The sequence below is a fragment of the Ranitomeya imitator genome, chromosome 7, assembly GCF_032444005.1.
Source record: "Ranitomeya imitator isolate aRanImi1 chromosome 7, aRanImi1.pri, whole genome shotgun sequence".
Lineage (NCBI taxonomy): Eukaryota > Metazoa > Chordata > Amphibia > Anura > Dendrobatidae > Ranitomeya > Ranitomeya imitator.
The window spans coordinates 194,951,325-194,968,559 of NC_091288.1; positions in this window are offsets into that span (position 1 = coordinate 194,951,325).

Here is a 17,235-nt window from a genome sequence, read left to right on the forward strand (position 1 = left end):
CCTTCGCTGTGACTCTGCCTTGCTCCATTCTTATTTGTCTTTGCCATTCTTTTCAGCTCCATGTTCACTGCCATCCCTGTCTGCCCTGTGGCTCTGCCGTTCCTGCCTGCCCTGTGTCACTGCCGTTCCTGCCTGCCCTGTGTCACTGTCGTTCCTGCTAGTCCTGTGTCTTTGCCATTCCGGTCAGTCCTGTGTCCTTGCCGTTCCAGCCTGCCCTGTGTTCTCTGCCGTCCCTGCCAGTCCTGTGTCTCTGCCGTTCCAGCCTGCCCTGTGTTCTCTGCCGTTCCTGCTAGCTCTGTGTCTCTGTCATTCCTGCCAGCCCTGAGTCTCTGCTGTTTCTGTCACCTCAGTGGTCCTGTCTTCACCCTGTCATCTCTTCTCCTTTGGCCTAGCCCTTAGTCACCCCTTTGACTCCGGCAGTTGCGGTTTCATCCTTCTTGGACCTATTCCAACACTCACTGTACGGGGGGTGGCTCCATCTGGTCTGCTCATCCTCGGAGGCTCTGAAGCTGTGACCCAGTGGGTCCACTTCTCGGGTTTTCTCCTCTGAATCACGATAGCTGCTTCCTGGTTTGTTTGGGACTCTGTGACAAACTCAACTCTGCTATTTCATCTCTACCATAGTGTTGCGCAACTTGGCTCTGCTTATTATGGTCCTCATTCTTGAAGCTTCCCTGTTTCATCAGATCCAAGTATTCGCATTTGCTCCTCCTGTTGCCATTCTGCCCCCACAACTTCCATAGTTCATCCAGATCTTCCTGCGGCACCAAAGTCATGTGTCCATGCCGCATCACAACTATTCATCCAGACCAAGGGCATCAAGGATCCTCCTAATCAAGTGAAGCATTACACTGTGATTAAATTGGTTGCTGTTTGTTCATATGATCACCCAGTATCATTGACAACCGCCCCTCTACAGTGAACATTGCCCAGTATTAAAGAAAATACCGATCCCTTACGATTAACCATTAAAATGTAGGAATCAATAATGATCGCATCACTGCAAGGGAGGAGATTTTCAGTTGTCCAACCATAGTCAGTCCTACTAATAGTAATTGCTGGAGGTGACGGTTTCTAGGCACAACCTAAGAGATTTCAGATGCCTTTTTCATGACCCATAAGATTGCAAGAAAATCAACAACAATGAAATAAAGTTTTGCAAAATTTTTAAAAATAACGTAATAATGTTTATGAAATAGATTAAATGCAATTATTATAATTAAACTATTATTTAATCAAATATAATAGGTGCCATAGTGCTAAAAACTCACCTTCTACTTGGTCTCAGACAGAAAGCTGAGCGCAAAATAGGCAAAACATCTCTTGCTAATTTAAAAACACCTGAGCCAAATGGAAGAAGCTCTCAGACCAAAAAAATAAAGAGAGGGGGACAGACCAATTAATAGGAATATTTGTAGAAAAAGAAATGGATCACGTATCCTAAATGTATATATTTATCTATTGCCGTCTATAAGCATCCCTATATAGGTTCCACACCTATCGCCAAGCAGGATACCTAACCTCTGCCTGACCCTGGCGATAAGCCCTGCATAGGGAAGGACAGGATGCACACTAGTCAATCCCCACTACCATGAAATACAGATGGGATACACAAACAAGGGAAACATTTAGCTTGAGAAGACTCAGAGAAAAACACAGACGTCCTCCAAACACCAAAGAGGAAGATAGCCGACTGCTACAGCTACAAGCCTCAACAGGGAACTGGAAATGGAAATATCACCCGCAACTTCCAGCAGCAAGCTGGGAGTTATGAGCACCCCGGTCCAGGTGTGTAACTCTAGGACCCAGCTGCTACTGGTTGGAAGTCACCTAGTTTATCTAGATACAAAGATAATTTTAAGTCAGTGATCCTCGGATACATACAGGCAGATATTTATTAAAGTCTGACAATCTATAAAATATGAACTTTGGAAACGCAAGATGGCACAGAGTGTGATTGAAAAAAAAGTTCAAAAAACACTGTCTCTGAATATTTTCTAACCACAGAAAGATTGTTCCGCTTAGTAATTTCTCTAACCGCTAGCATAACCGAAGCACTAATATAGCTTGATGAATCACCCTCCATCCTTATCTATTATGAATGTGGAAAATGGCGCATTACGGGACACCAGCCCAGTTGTAGCATTTTTGCCTATAAACAAAATCAATTCACTGAAAGCTCCCTGCTTGGAGAGTGTAAACCATTCATAACCCCTTTATCCGCTGGCTCAACAACTTACACCATCGCCAGCAAATATAGCACAACTATCCGGGGAGCCATTTTGTCTATTAACCTCTTCAGTGCTAGACATTGTATCCCCAGACGATGCAAAAACAGGAGTTGATTCTAATACCTACACTTCTCCCCAGATGTCTTCTGTGGCCTCCAAACTATTTGCTGTGTGATCATTTACGTTGGTTAATTTTTAATAATGTTGAAATTTTCATTTTAATAATTGAAAAGCCTTATTTATTAGAGCATATCAAGCCATAATGCCAATTATAGCTGTGCAGTGGGTTACCTGCCAGGCAGGAGAACAGTGCCTTGCAAAAGTCAGGCACGTTTTGTGAAATTCACGATTTCGTCACCTGCAAATATTGGCCCAACAAGCAAGTCTCCAAATATAGAGCTGATAGTCAATGCTGCAGATGGATACAAGGCAAATTGGTTGGTGGCAAACCATCCTAAAAGAAGCTCTAGTGGTCAATGGAACCTAGTGCTACAAAGTAACCTTCAAATCGGGTGGTCTTCAACTAGACTGTTGTCCATGCAGCATGCTTTTAGATCAGGTCTCTTTCAACAGCTCCTTTTCCTGCCTCCTTGTATACCACCCTAACTTTATCTCTAGCCCAGATCCTATTTGAACAGGATCAACAACAGCCACATATAGGAAAGGTGGTCACCCAAGTGGATGGAGAAAGCTGAGCCAGTGACTGCCTTCATGATACACAAGTGTTTCTTCACAACCTCTTGGATGGATCAAGTTGTTGACACAATCATTCTTTGAAAGAATGGGTTCTTTACAAGCCTTTCCTTCTTGATATAGCTCCTTTGGTCATAAATCATAGTTGCCAACTCACTCGGAATGTTGGGGAAGCTCCTAGAAAAAGGAGAGACCTCGTGGACTATCGGAGGTCAGAGGTCTAAAGGTGCTATGGATATGAAATTCTCACCAGATGTCTGTAACAACCCATCCATTTCACACCGGCAAATAAATCAAACCATAGATGTCCATAAATAAAGTTATGTGTAATTTTGAGAAATGCCACAGGAAAAAAGTATGGAACACATGAAGGAAGAGTGGCGCAAAAAGCCATGGAGAGTCATGATACCAGATGAAATCTATCAGTAATTAGAAAGCAATCCTACCACTAGGGTGGTGCACACCCTTGTGTCAAAGTGATGCTGTCCCAACGTTTCCTTTGCTGGGATGCCAAATACTGGTTCATGAGATTCAGCCACTCGTCCAGACGCACTTTTAAGAGGCAGAAAAGGGGTGTTGAAGGGCATGGTCGAAAAAAAATGGGTCGTGTTTATGATAATAAAAATTTCCAAGTATTTTATAAATGGATTCATCCAAATTCGTGTAAAAGGAGATGAATGGATGGGTGGATAAATGGATGTATGGATGGCCGGGCAGGGAGGGTGAGGCAGATCCCAAAGTAGAGTAGAGGTCCTGGCATGTGCCCACCTGTATGGACACGAGTGACTTCTTTTTGTGGCATAAGAAGATGGAATATTGAATGAATACTTCTCATAGTCTTGCCTATTTAACCCGGAAAATAAATGTCACCAGTCCACCTTACAAAGGTGCCAGTGACCAATTTGTGCCCAGCTTCTCTACAGCCATTTCTAATTGGTCTTGCGTTTCGCTTGGTTGTGAGATCCGTCTGTGCCACCACTAGCCCTCGCCCCGGGGCATTCACACGTTCATTATCGCTCTTTACTGCAGAGTGGTCTTCCGTAGACTCTCCGCTCCTACCAGCCGCTTTGATAAAAATAGAGAAGCCTTGCAATGGATGCAGTTTTAATTACCAGCATCAAGGCAGTCTCCCTCTCTCACCAGGCTGTTTCTCTACTAATTAAAGTGAGGAGGAGTTTATGGAAAGGGACAGAAACTCGGCTTCACTTCCTCATCTATTATTTACAGCCAGCAATACAAATAATTTCCAATTTAAACAGCCTGAACTGTCCAACTAACTGGGCAGCGAGCGACTAATTTGGGGGGAAGCTGAGGCGTATGTGAGAGAAGGGACGGGAGGAATTTATTCATAAATTAAAGCAGATCGGAGGAATTAAAAACAAAATCACAAGCAGAAATTAAACCAGCGCCATATTTTACCACCATGAGTACAAATCTCTGTATTTCACCCGTAAACCTCAAGATTTAAAGCTCGGTTTCTGTTAGTTGTTGTTCAAAGCAAAGTCCCATTTTTTTTCAATATTGATCAACTCTACATTGGAAGGAATTGCTTATATATAGGCAGCGTTAAAAATGCAAAATCACTTGCTGCAAGAGGGAAGGTTTACAAGTATGGCTGTGGTATGCTTGAATAACACTACTGCAAAAATGGCGCTTATTGGGATAAATGTATAAAAACAATGCACGTGGATCAGCACTACTCGCTGGAGCAAATATTAATTTAATATAATATTAAAAATATATGTATATAGATATTGATATCTATATATATATACCGGGTGAAATAAATATTGAACACGTCACCAGTTTTCCAAGTAAATATGTCTCTAAAGGTGCTATGGACATGAAATTCACCCAAGTGGATGGAGAAAGCTGAGCCAGTGACTCCCTTCAAGATACCCAAGTGGTTCTTCACAACCTCTTGGATGGATCAAGTTGTTGAACAGCCATGACACAATCATTCTTTGAAAGACTGGGTTCTTTACAAGCCTTTCCTTCTTGATATAGCTCCTTTGGTTATAAATCATAGTTGCCAACTCTCTCGGAATGTCGGGGAAGCTCCGGGGAAAAAGGAGAGACCTCGTGGACTATCGGAGGTCAGAGGTCTAAAGGTGCTATGGATATGAAATTCTAACCAGATGTCTATAACAACCCATCCATTTCACACAGGCAAAGAAATCAAATCATAGATGTCCATAAATAAAGTTATGTGTAATTTTGAGAAATGCCACAGGAGTAGTATGGAACACATGAAGGAAGAGTGGTGCAAAAAGCCATGGAGAGTCATGATACCAGATGAAATCTATCAGTAATTAGAAAGCAATCTTACCACTGGAACGGGAGTGGTGGAACCACCGTGACTCGATCTGACTAGTTCCTGGAAGGCCCTAACTAGGTGCTACACCATGATTGACCTCGGATACACGGTAGCTGATCCCCAACAGCCGATGAAGAGAGCAACTAATTTATACGATGGGATCTTGAGATGGACATACTTTGAAGAAAGCCAAACTTTATCACTAGGATGAAAAAGAGGCAGGTCCTGACATCTATTGTCCGCGTCTCTATTTATCCATTCCGAAGATATCGCTAAAGAGATCTTAGTGTCTTCCCAGATCTTTGAGAAGCCTTTGAGAAGAGTTTCAGCTGCCGTTAACCGTACACATAAAAAATGGGACTTGGCTGAGTATTCACTCATATGATTGTTATACGAGAATTCAATCTAAGGCAGGAGTTTGGCCCAATTATTATGGTGAGCATTGACAAAATGCCGCAAATGCCATTTGATTGCAGGTGATAGGCTGAAGAGATGTCCAGTAGACGTTAGTAGTAGACAGTAACCATTTTCGAGGACTCAATGATCTGCTGAGGCTCTTCCTCCTGGTCAGAAGACAGAAAAGACCTAGAGAGTGCATCCGCCTTGATATTCTTGACCATTGGCCGCAAATGAAGATTAAAATCAAAACGGGCAAAGAACAGTGACCACCTGGCTTGACGCGGATTTAGTCACTGTGCAGATTGCATATAGGCTTGGTTCTTGTGATCAGTGTAGATAATTAATCAATGCATTGCTCCATCTAGCAAAGAGCACCACTCCTCCAGAGCCAGTTTTATCATCAACAGTTCCCAATCACCTATTGAGTAGTTGCCTTCTGGAGCAGAGAAGGCTATGGAGAAGAATCTGCAGGTTGCAATATAACCAGTAAGAGGCTTGTGAGTGAGGACCGCTCTGGCACCGGAGAAAGAGAAATCCAACTCCAAGAAGAATTGCTTATTGTTGTCTGATCAGTGCAGTACGGGAGCAAAGGCGAAGGCCTGTTTTAAGGAGACAAAGGCATTTTCCGCCTCAGGATTCCAAACCCTGGGGTTACCTCATTTGCAGGTCAAGGCAGAAATTGGAGTGGTATGAGAGGATAAGTGTGAAATGAACTGGCGGTAGTAGTTAGTGACTCAGAGGAACCGCTGGATCTCCTTCCGAAAGTGAGGACGAGGCCACTTTAGGACAGCGGATACCTTCTCAGGATCGATCCTTAGTCCCGTCTCAGAAATTATGTAACCGAGGAACAGAAGAGTGATTTGCTCGTAGCCACATTTTTCAAACTTGGCACATAAACGGTCCTCTTCCTCAGTCTCTGCAGAACCTGGAGAACATCTCTCCTGTGTGTGGGTGGATTGAGTGAGAAAACTAATATATCGTCTAGGTAAACAACCACACATGAGTAGAGAAGGTCCATGAAAATATTGCATGCCAGTTCTTGGAAGACTGCTGGGGCATTACAGAGTTGAAAGGGCATTACTCAATACTCATAATGACCAACTTGGGTGTTAAAGGCAGTCTTCCATTCTTCCCCCTGGCGTATTTGGTTTCAAGTTATACACTCCGCGTTTACTGAAAACTCTGGAACCTTTGAGCCATTTGAACAGCTCAGATATAAGAGGCATTGGATACTTATTTTTGACAGTAATCTGATTGAGACCTCCGTAGTCTATACAGGGATGGAGGGAGCTGTCCTTTTTCTTTACAAAGAAGAACCCTGCTACAGCCAAGGAGGATGACTTCTGGCTAAATCCTCTATCCAGATTCTATTTGATATATTCTGACATGGCTCAGGTCCCAGCATGGGACCAAGAGTTGATTCAGCCTCAAGGAGGAGTAAAGCCAGGAAGAAGATCAATAGGGCAATCGTGTGGCCTGTCTGGTGGCAATGTCTCCACCTCCTTTTCATGGAAGACATCCACGTAAGTCTAATAAGTGGGAGGCAAGCCAGGTAGATTTGACGGAGTAGCTGGAGGTCAGGCAGGTCGAATGGGGACAAGATATATCTCATGACAGACCTGGCCCCAATCGAGTACTTCTAACAGGAGTGGTGGAACTACTGTGCTGTGGTCCGAGGAGGTCATGGAGGGGTATAACTATTTGAACACCTAGCTCTTCACTAGATCCCCTGATGGTGGGGTTAAACTTGGCTCCTGATGGACACAAGGTGCTACACCAGGGCAGACCTCAGACGCATGGCAGCTGACCCCCAAGGGACATGTAGCGTGAACGGCCCAGTAAGAGAGCACAGCTGGTACCGGCAGGTAGAATTGGTATACAGAAGGCACAGGAAGGGGCAGGCTGGTATGGCTTTAATACAGGAGGGCACAGTCAGATGCCGGCTGATACGGCTGGTATACAGAAGGGCACAGGAATTTGCCAGCTGGAACGGTTGCAATACAGACAAAAGACAAGTACGGACTGATAGGTACAGAACAGGTAACTGACTGGTGGTACTGGGGGCCTGAAATCTAGCAAGCGTGCATATGACTTACTAACCACATTGCTCAGGCACCTAAATGCAGGAGGGTGCCTTAAATGGTAAGTGTCTCCCAGCTATTCGCAGGAACAGCACGCATGGTACCTTTAAGAGGGAGGGGCGCGTGCATGACCTATGCACAGTGGCCAGGGATCTGTGTGCCGTGCATGTAAGGCAGGCAGCCATTTACAAGAAAGGAGGAGGAAGTGCTGGACGGAGGCGGCGGCTGGGAGTGAGCTAACGTCCCTGCCGGGGAAGAGGGTCAGGCTGCAGGGATGCCGGCCCTACAGTACTTTTCCAGATATCCAGTCCAAAGCAGGCTCTTATTTACGTAGCCATGGCAGGCCCAGAAGCAGGGGATTCAACACACTAGAAAGTACGTAAAGAGAGATCCCCTCAGAGTGCAACATTCATACCCGAAGTTCCACTGGTTCAGAAACTAAAACAACGGCCTCAGATAGAGGTATCCCATCCACAGACGACACCACGAACGGGTCCTTTAGAGGTTGGATCGGGATCTGATACCGCCCCACAACACCTTGTTGAAAAAATAAATGGATGTTACAACAGGATACGTCTACCGACAGAATCAATGGAGAGGAGTAGTCCTCGCCCAGGGTAGCCTCTCCATCAGACCCTAGACACTGAAGTTTCCCAGTTTTTCAGGAGAGGAACCAATTAGATGTTCAGGACTGCAGCAAATTAAGAAATTCCCTCAGCACAATGATGACAATGCTTGTTCCTCTCGATTTGCATTGATTCAGTGGAGGGGGTTGAAGCTAGGGCCTGTGGCATGATTAGCCTTTGGAAAATAGGGGTCAAGTGCATAGATCTTAGCTCACGTGTCACCTCCTTGGAGCGCTCCTGAAATCTGATGTCGATCTGAGGAGCCACGGACACAAGGTTGTCCAGTGATGTAGGGATATCACGATTGGTCAGCTCGTCCTTGATTCTCCTGGAATCAGCAGGTGCAATTGTTCTCATGACGGAAGGCTCCTTTGCTGAACAAAAAGCATGTTCCAGCGCGTTTAAAGTTTGCTCAACAACATTTAGACAAGCCTGTGAAATACTGGGAGAATATAGTGTAGTCAGATGAGACCAAATTTGAACTCTTTGAATGTCATATACGGAGGCAAAAAGGCACTGCATATCACCCAAAAACACCATACTAACAGTTAAGTTTGGAGGTGGGAACACTATGGCGTCGGGCTGTTTTTCAGCATACAGCACAAATTTCATATGATTGAAGGAAGGATGAATGGACAAATGTACCGAGACATTCTTGGTAAAAATCTGCTGCCATCTATCAGGATGATGAAGATGAAATGAGAGACAATGATTCCAAACACACAGCCAATTTTGGATGGGTGACAATTTTGTGTCATTAGCACCTTTAGAAATATATTTGCTTAGATAATTGGTGACATGTAAATAACTTAATAACCCTTTTAGCTATTCTTTGTCATACCCCATGTGCCATAGAGACACCAATTGGATTGCTTCCATAATCAATTGCCTTTTCATTAACCAAAAGCATTAGCAAATACTAGCTCCTTTTCAGATGGAACTGACTTATGCCGTATACTTCAGGGTCTTACATGTCATCAGCATGTCTTTCACCAGAAAGTGGTACAAAAGTAGGTATATTCTTCCACCAAGGCTTAAAGAGTAGCTGTTACTTGCTCAAAAAAATTGAGTTAAACAGCTTGTAAAAATTCCCGTGCTCTCCAGATTCTGCCTCTCTTTTCCATTTTGTGCTGTGTCATTCCATTGCAAAGATATTCACATTTGTAGCTTCTGGAGCACAGTATGAGAAATCTTTGCTTGCAGACTAACTGGGCATTTCTTCTCAGTGTTCTCTGGGGGCATGTGTTTTCACCCCTCCCAGATGCTACCAATCAGAGTTGTAATTTCCAGCATCTTGGAGGGAGAGGTGAAAGTACACGTACCCAGAGAAAACTGATAAGAGATGCCCAGTTACACAACAAGCCGAGATTTCACATATTGTTCTCCAAAAATCTCTAACAAATGTGAATATCTCTGTAATAGAGTGAAGCAGAACAAAGGGAAAAAAAGGGCGACAAAATCAGGGGAGCTTTAGGATTTTTATAAGGCATTTAGCTGCATTTTTTGGAGCAAATAACACGTCTTTAAGAGAATTGTCCAGTTAAAAAAAATAGGGACACACGTGCGTTTTTTTTTCTGGCAGCACAGATGACAAGGGTCAATAGGTCTATTAAAAAGAAATACAGCAAATTTGTAATTTATCTTTTTATCTATCCGTGAAAAATACAGATGACACAATGATGGTAAAAATGGTAACACAGATGACACACTGATGCAAACCCTATGACACCGATACCATTTTTTCGTGTATGTGTTTAAATGCTGACGTGTGAATGTGACCATTGTGGGATTCCTCTATTCTGAATCCTGGTATCATGGACAAAGAAGAGAAACATAGTGGACAAAGAGCGTCTCTGGCTCTGCAGGACCTGTCCTTATTTGCATCATCTATTGATTTGAGTGGGCATGTTGTCATTTTAATTTCCCCTGTGGTGGCGCTGCAGGGAAACCGAACAATTACTGCTATATTTCCCCATAGACTGCAACTGATCTCTGCTTCCAGAAGGGGAGACTTTGTGACCTGTCTATCTTCAAGGCAGCCTACTGACATTCATAAAGATGAGATCCCCTTTAACTATAGTGACTGTGACTAAAATAATTGAAACCGACCTACGGTACGTCCTTTATTTTCTCCTAGCCCATTATGGGCTATGTACCTACAATAGAGAAGACAGTAGCGGTAGTAAGCTACTTCTGTCTTCTCGGAGGAGAGCAGAATCAGGACATGGCAGTTCGCTTTACCTATCTCCCTAGCTTCTCCAACTGCCAACATTAAGTCAGACAACAAAGTCTCTGATGTCGCACACAAGTGTTTCTGAACATATAGCTCGTCTTATGCTAATTAGCTAGGACCAGTCTTGGGGATCATCATTTGCCCCAGATTCGTCTGGCCTCCGTTCCTGTAATATCATCCCTCTGGGCATGATTGACATCTTTCCCTGCCGTGTAGGCCACTTCAGGACAACATCACTATGTCCTCCTGCTCAGACACAAAATCGGAAGGGATGCTCAGGAAGGGATGTTCGGAGCAGACGTTGCGTCATGCTGGAAGAAGTAGCGGAAGTAAAGTCCTCCTGTACTAGGCAAAACTTATTAGCTGCGCTTTTAAAGTTGTTTTTTTTTTTACAATAAAGAAACAATAAACTTTGTAGTAAATTAGTAATGGGCCAAATGAACCTTATGACAGCTAATTGTTTGGGAGGACTTGACAGGTTCCCTTTAAATTTACAGTCAAAATACACAGCAATACAGAAATCAAGTGACCAAACAAATTCTCAGTGATGTCCCATACAGGGAGTAAAAGAGGGCTAAAATAAATATCAATAAAGTATTTGGAAAAAGAAGTATTAAAAAAATATTACGCTGAAAAGAAACATAATATAATGTCAGAATTGCTGTTTGTTCACTTCATCTCCGCACCCCAACCAAAACAATGCTAAATTAAAAGTGATCAAAAAGTCCCTCATGCCCCAAAATGTTACCAATAAAAACTACTGTTAGCAGCGCAAGGCAAAAAAAGGCCCACGGTCTATGCATATACCATAAATGTCCTCATCTCCTGTCCCACACCGTAATCCATGTCTGGGGGATAAATAGTTTTCAACCTGGATGGTGCCAAGATGTGACCTTCCAGGCTGAGATCTACTGGTAAGTGAGCTGCTGTGAGCACAGCATCAGTAACCGACGGTGACATCAGCAAGGTTACCGCCAGTCAATGAGGCTGAGTTCCCAGCCGGGCTGAACTGCCGTGATCTCAGCACTGTGGCAAACTGTCACTGAGATCATTGCAGTTCAGCTCAGTGACTTCACAGCAGATCACCGTGAGAATTTCTCACAGTAATCTGTTGTGAACTAACTGAGCTTGAACTGCGGTGATCACTGACTTTTTCCCACGGTGCTGAGGTCAGCGCAGTTCAGCCCGGATGGAAACATAGCCTTAGGTACTGGCAGTTACCTCAATGATGTCACCGCCGGTCACTGACACTGCGCTCACATTTATTCATTTATAGCGCAGGTGTCGGCTGATGAATACTCCCTTCATCTGCCACCCGCTCTCACTGTTATTAACGGCAGCATGTGTAGGTTGATGGGAGTAATAGACCCATCAGCCGTCACCTGCTGTAATTTTTATCACTTGAATACAACTCTCAGTATTCTCCACTGTTCACGCTGATAGCAGGCAGAGCAGGAGAGAATGATGAGAGCGGCCATCAGCATCCGACGCCATGGAACAGCTCTAACTGTACCGCTGCTTCCCTGACGTCAGTACCTGTGGTACTAATGCGGCACACATGGTTGCCACACTTGTGCCACAAGTACTACACACACCAACACTAACTTCTCCGCTACCGTTTTTTCCGGTAACAGAAAAATCAGGAAGTGGGAAACCGGCCTAATAGTGGGCATAGGGGAACCTAAGCAAATGACCGCGCTGTTACTGAAAATAAATCACCATAAAAAAGACCAAAACCGATATTACGAATAGCCATGTATCATAATATAGTCCAGAGTTCCCCACACATAATAATAACTCCCCCTAAGTTCCTGTACATATAGTTGTATTTCCTCCTGAATGGGGCAGGGAGACCATGACTCTCAGCTCTATGGGACAGACTTTACTCTTTCAGCATGTTATAGTACTTTTTAAGAGGACCTATTTGCCAAAAATATGTAAATGGTTCGCCCCCATGGGGCCGTGGGGTACTCGGTACTGGGTCCTGCGGTTCACAGGGGGATGTCACGGTGGCTGACCCGGTCCGTGGCCCTGGGACGTCCGTGTAAAAGGGAAAGGTCTTTAAAGGGATAAAGTTTGTGTTCGTGACGCCACCTGTGGTATTCTGTCAGGATAACCGACGCTGCTTTAAGGGATCTGCTGGGGTGATGTTATGGCAGCTAGATGGTATACCTTCCCACAGGTGAAGTATGTCCCCAGAGCTTCCCGGTGTGTAGATGGTGATATGGTGAGAGGCGCAGAGAAGAATGAGGACACAAGGTCCTTTACTGAAGATTTCAGCATTCACAGTCCAGGGCACCTGTGTAGGGCTGGTCCCCTTCTGGTATCCTCTCCTTTTGCTACGACTTCCTTGCACGCTCGCTGCAATACAATTCTGCCTTCGATGTCTCTTTCTGGGAGCTGCAGCTCTGAGAGCATGCACAGCTCCGTGTCCTTTCTCCTTCGTTCACTGACAGGATCCCACCAATGTCAGGGACCAACTAACTGAGCTGAGCTCAGGGAGCAACTCACTAACTTTCCCTACAGGAGACCAGTTTTGCCTATGTGGGGAGTGACCTAATAAATTGGAGCAGAAGCTCCCCCTGATACCTGGATGCAGTCATCCTTCTTTGCCTCCAAACGCAGCATCACCCTCCCTGAGAGGAAAGCAATACCACTGCGACGACCAGGTCCCTGGGGCACCGCACTCACAACATTCCCCCCCCCCCCCGTTAAGTCCAGTACTCCGGGACTGGGAAAAGAAAGCAACAGTTACAGGTTAGCAAAAGACATACAAATTTTTGAAGTGCTATGAAACAAATTAATATAACTGATACTTCCCTTTATTGGAGGTGAGGTCTCTTGAACGTTGCATAACAAAACATATTTTCATTGTGAATTCACTGTTGGACATAAAAGAATTTAATGGAACAGTGCAGCAATTTACTAACTGTGAAATACGATTACCCGCAAGGGTATACTATCTTAGAACTTCAGAGTGTAGAACTTCCATTATATTCACTATCTGCACCCAACACTTTCTAAAACAATTACATTCTTTATTCAAGTGCAGGACTTCATATCAACCCCCAGGGGCTCACTATATTTTCTCTTCATTTTATTCAAGGTGCATTACCATATCAGATTATCTAACTAACGGCTATATAAAACATTACCACTTTAAGAAAGTGCAACAAATAGACTTCCCCTTTAATGGCGCAAACTATATTCAAGTCCTTTTCCTTTTGAGGTAGTACAAAGTATCAATACTCAAGTCAGTTAATAATGTTGTAACAGCAGAAACGAAGCGAGTGACCCGTTATTAACCCTCAATGTTGGTCTTGGGCGGGCTACAAGGCGTGTATCCTGACCCGGAATTCTGCCACACCATCGGTTTTTCTTCAGGTCTCTGTAAAACAAAGCAGTTCTCACAACAAGATTAGAAACAGTCTCTTTTAGAAGCATTCTCTGTAAAAGCTTCTTTGGTAAAACCAGTAGGAAGCACCTTTAAGAAGGTGCAAACTATTTACAGCTAAAGTTTGTGAATCATTCACCGTCCATGATTCTAATGTTCTTTAAGGCAAAAGAAAAGCCAACTTTGTAAACAATGGATCCCTTTAAACAGGTGACCCCTTTAAGTGAAAACCCTGGCTGGGTTCAATAAACTTGGAAAGGTAGCAGCAAAGATGAACATGTAACTATTTACAGTTATTTCAAGATTTGTGTTGTTCTCTTATAGTAGTTTGCAAGGCATCAGCCGGTAACAAACACTTCTTGGCCTGGGAAGGTTTGTATCCTAGTCCTCATCTGATGCTATATCAACTTCATCGGTTTGCCTCTCATGTATGGTCAAGTCATTAGCTGCCTTAGTACGGATGTCAGCTATACCATTTGCCACAGCGGCAGTTTCAGTGGTGGTGATTATGCACACGGTTGTAGTAGTGTTGGTTTAAGGAGTTGCTGTTTGAGAGACTGGAGTGATCTCGCTGGAGGTCTTAGTTTTGGCACCAGGTGGCGCCCTGACAGGTGCACATCAATTAATGTTCCTGGCGTACCATCCTTTCTCGCTCCAGTGGCGGGTGTAGGTCACATGATCCCCTCGACACAAATCTCGGTCAGGATGTCCTTCCCGGAGAAGGGATTCCACGTCACAGCTGGTGACATAGACATCTGCCAGCAGTCCCGATTCCTGAATGAAGCCCCAACCCCTTCTCGGGTGAAAGGCTACTACTATTCCCCGCTTCGCTGGACTCCTGTTACATCGTTTGGCTTTATGGTTCTGCGCTTTACCTTGGGCTTCCTGTTCCTTTCTTTCTTTCCACTGTAAGATCAAGCATTGTCTATATTCCTCCCAGGTGAGGGCTCCGATATTGGATTCTCCCTTTTGGGCCTCTCCTATGGACCCATTCAACTTAGCTCCCGGAGCATCCCATCGGAAGATCACCCCCTCAGATCTCAAGTCCAGCGGTATGCCCACGGACGCTAGGAGTGGGAGTAGTGTCTCGTCAGTGGTGTGGGGAGTCACTGGAGCCAGAGCGAAGGCTGGGGTCCGGTCGTAGTCTGGGAGAGGGATGGTCACTGAAGCGGGATCAATGGCTGGGGAGAGAGCGGTCGCTGGAGCGGGATCGGTCACCATGGCAGGGGCGTTTTCTGTACCTGCATCTGATGTGGTTCCACCGATGCCGGTCTGCTCCGCTGACGAGGACGCTAGAGTCCGCTGCTGCCTGGACCGCGATTATTCCAGTGCGATCTTCCTGCATAGGGCCGACTTCCATTTCTTCACCGCGGTCAGTTCTGCATCCAGGAGTTGGTGGCTCAGCTCCTCCACCTGCGTTTCCAAGAAGTTCGGATGTTCCAGCAGTGGCGCGTTCGGGTCCTCCTCTGGTCACTGGTGATGGTCCTTGGTCACTTCGTTCAGGTACCCACTGGTCGCCATCCCTGCTTCTGGATCTGCGGCCGCACACACATGCTGCTCCTCCATTTTCTGGGGGCTGGGCTCCTTCTTCTCCTTGTTCCCGCCATTGCAAATCAGGAGGCGGACCCCCCCTGGCTGATGGGCACATCCCCCTCACATAGCAGCAGTTGGAGGGGGCGTTCATCACTTTTGGCGCCACTTGGGTAGTTTCCTCCCATGATGACATGACGTTCTTCTCCAGCGCTCCTCGTGGCGCTGTAATGGTGGCGGCTTTGGCAGCAATTTTTGGCGGAAAATCACGGTTCATTAGTCACAGTCTTTTAGCACAAATCAGTTAGGCACAGTCTTTTAGGCGCACATGACCCGATTTATGGGGTTTAGTAGATCCAGTTCGAGATGCCAAAGTTTGTTCGCCCCCATGGGGCTGTGGGGTACTCGGTACCGGGTCCTGCGGTTCACAGGGGAATGTCATGGTGGCTGATCCAGTCCGTGGCCCTGGGACGTCCATGTAAAAGGAAAAGATCTTTAAAGGGATAAAGTTTGTGTTCATGACGCCACCTGTGGTATTCAGTCAGGATGACCGACGCTGCTTTAAGGGGTCCACTGGGGTGATGTTATGGCAGCTAGATGGTATACCTTCCCACAGGTGAAGTATATCCCCAGGGCTTCCCGGTGTATAGATGGTCATATGGTGAATGGTGCAGAGAAGAACGAGGACACAAGGTTGCAGTCTCTTTACCTTTACCGAATACTTCAGCATCCACAATCCAGGGCACCAGATCACAGGGCAGACAGAGTCCGGCCAGTTTGGAGGCAAGTCCCTTTGTCCAGGTGGAAAAAAAAGCCTTCCTCTAGCGCCGTGGTGTTGTAGTCCCTGACTGCTAAGCTTCTCATAAGGTCCTCACAACTGTTGTAGATGTTCTGTCTTTCTCTCTGTCCCCCTTATATGAGAGGACATACCCGTATGACTGGTGGCTTGAGGTGGTTTATAGGGAATCTAGCATGCCCTAAGGGGTGCCACCGTGCCTCCTAGGTGTAGGGCGGACAGGTAATGTGAAATTAGCTGTCCTGCCGGTCTCTGGAGCAAAGCAAAAAGGTCCTTACTCCCTTGGTGTTCCGGCTACCGGGCTTCTGCGCCTCAGAAGGAGGCAGCCTGTGTAGGGCTGGTCCCCTTCTGCTATCCTCTCCTTTTGCTACGACTTCCTTGCACGCTCGCTGCAATACAATTCTGCCTTCGATGTCTCTTTCTGGGAGCTGCTGCTCTGAGGGCATGCACAGCTCTGTGTCCTTTCTCCTTCATTCACTGACTCCACCCCTCTCAGGGACCAATTAACTGAGCTGAGCTCAGCCAGCAACTCACTAACTTTCCCTACAGGAGACCAGTTTTACCTATGTGGGGAGTGACCTAATAAATAGGAGCAGAAGCTCCCCCTGGTGGCCTGGAGTGTGAAATGTGTTGTATGTTTGTGATACCTGGATGCAGTTATCCTTCTTTGCCTCCAAACACAGCATCACTCTCCCCGAGAAGAAAGCAATACCACTGCGACGACCAGGACCCTGGGGTGCCGCACTAACATGGTATGATGCCCCCATAAAAAGCCCTCTGCATACTATGATGGCCCATAAATAGCCCACCACATAGTATGATGGGTCCATACATAGTCATCCACATAGTATGATGGCCCTGCAAAAGCCATCCACATAGTATAATGGCCTCCACAAAAAAATTATTCCTTAAAATTTTTTATAAAGCACTCACTT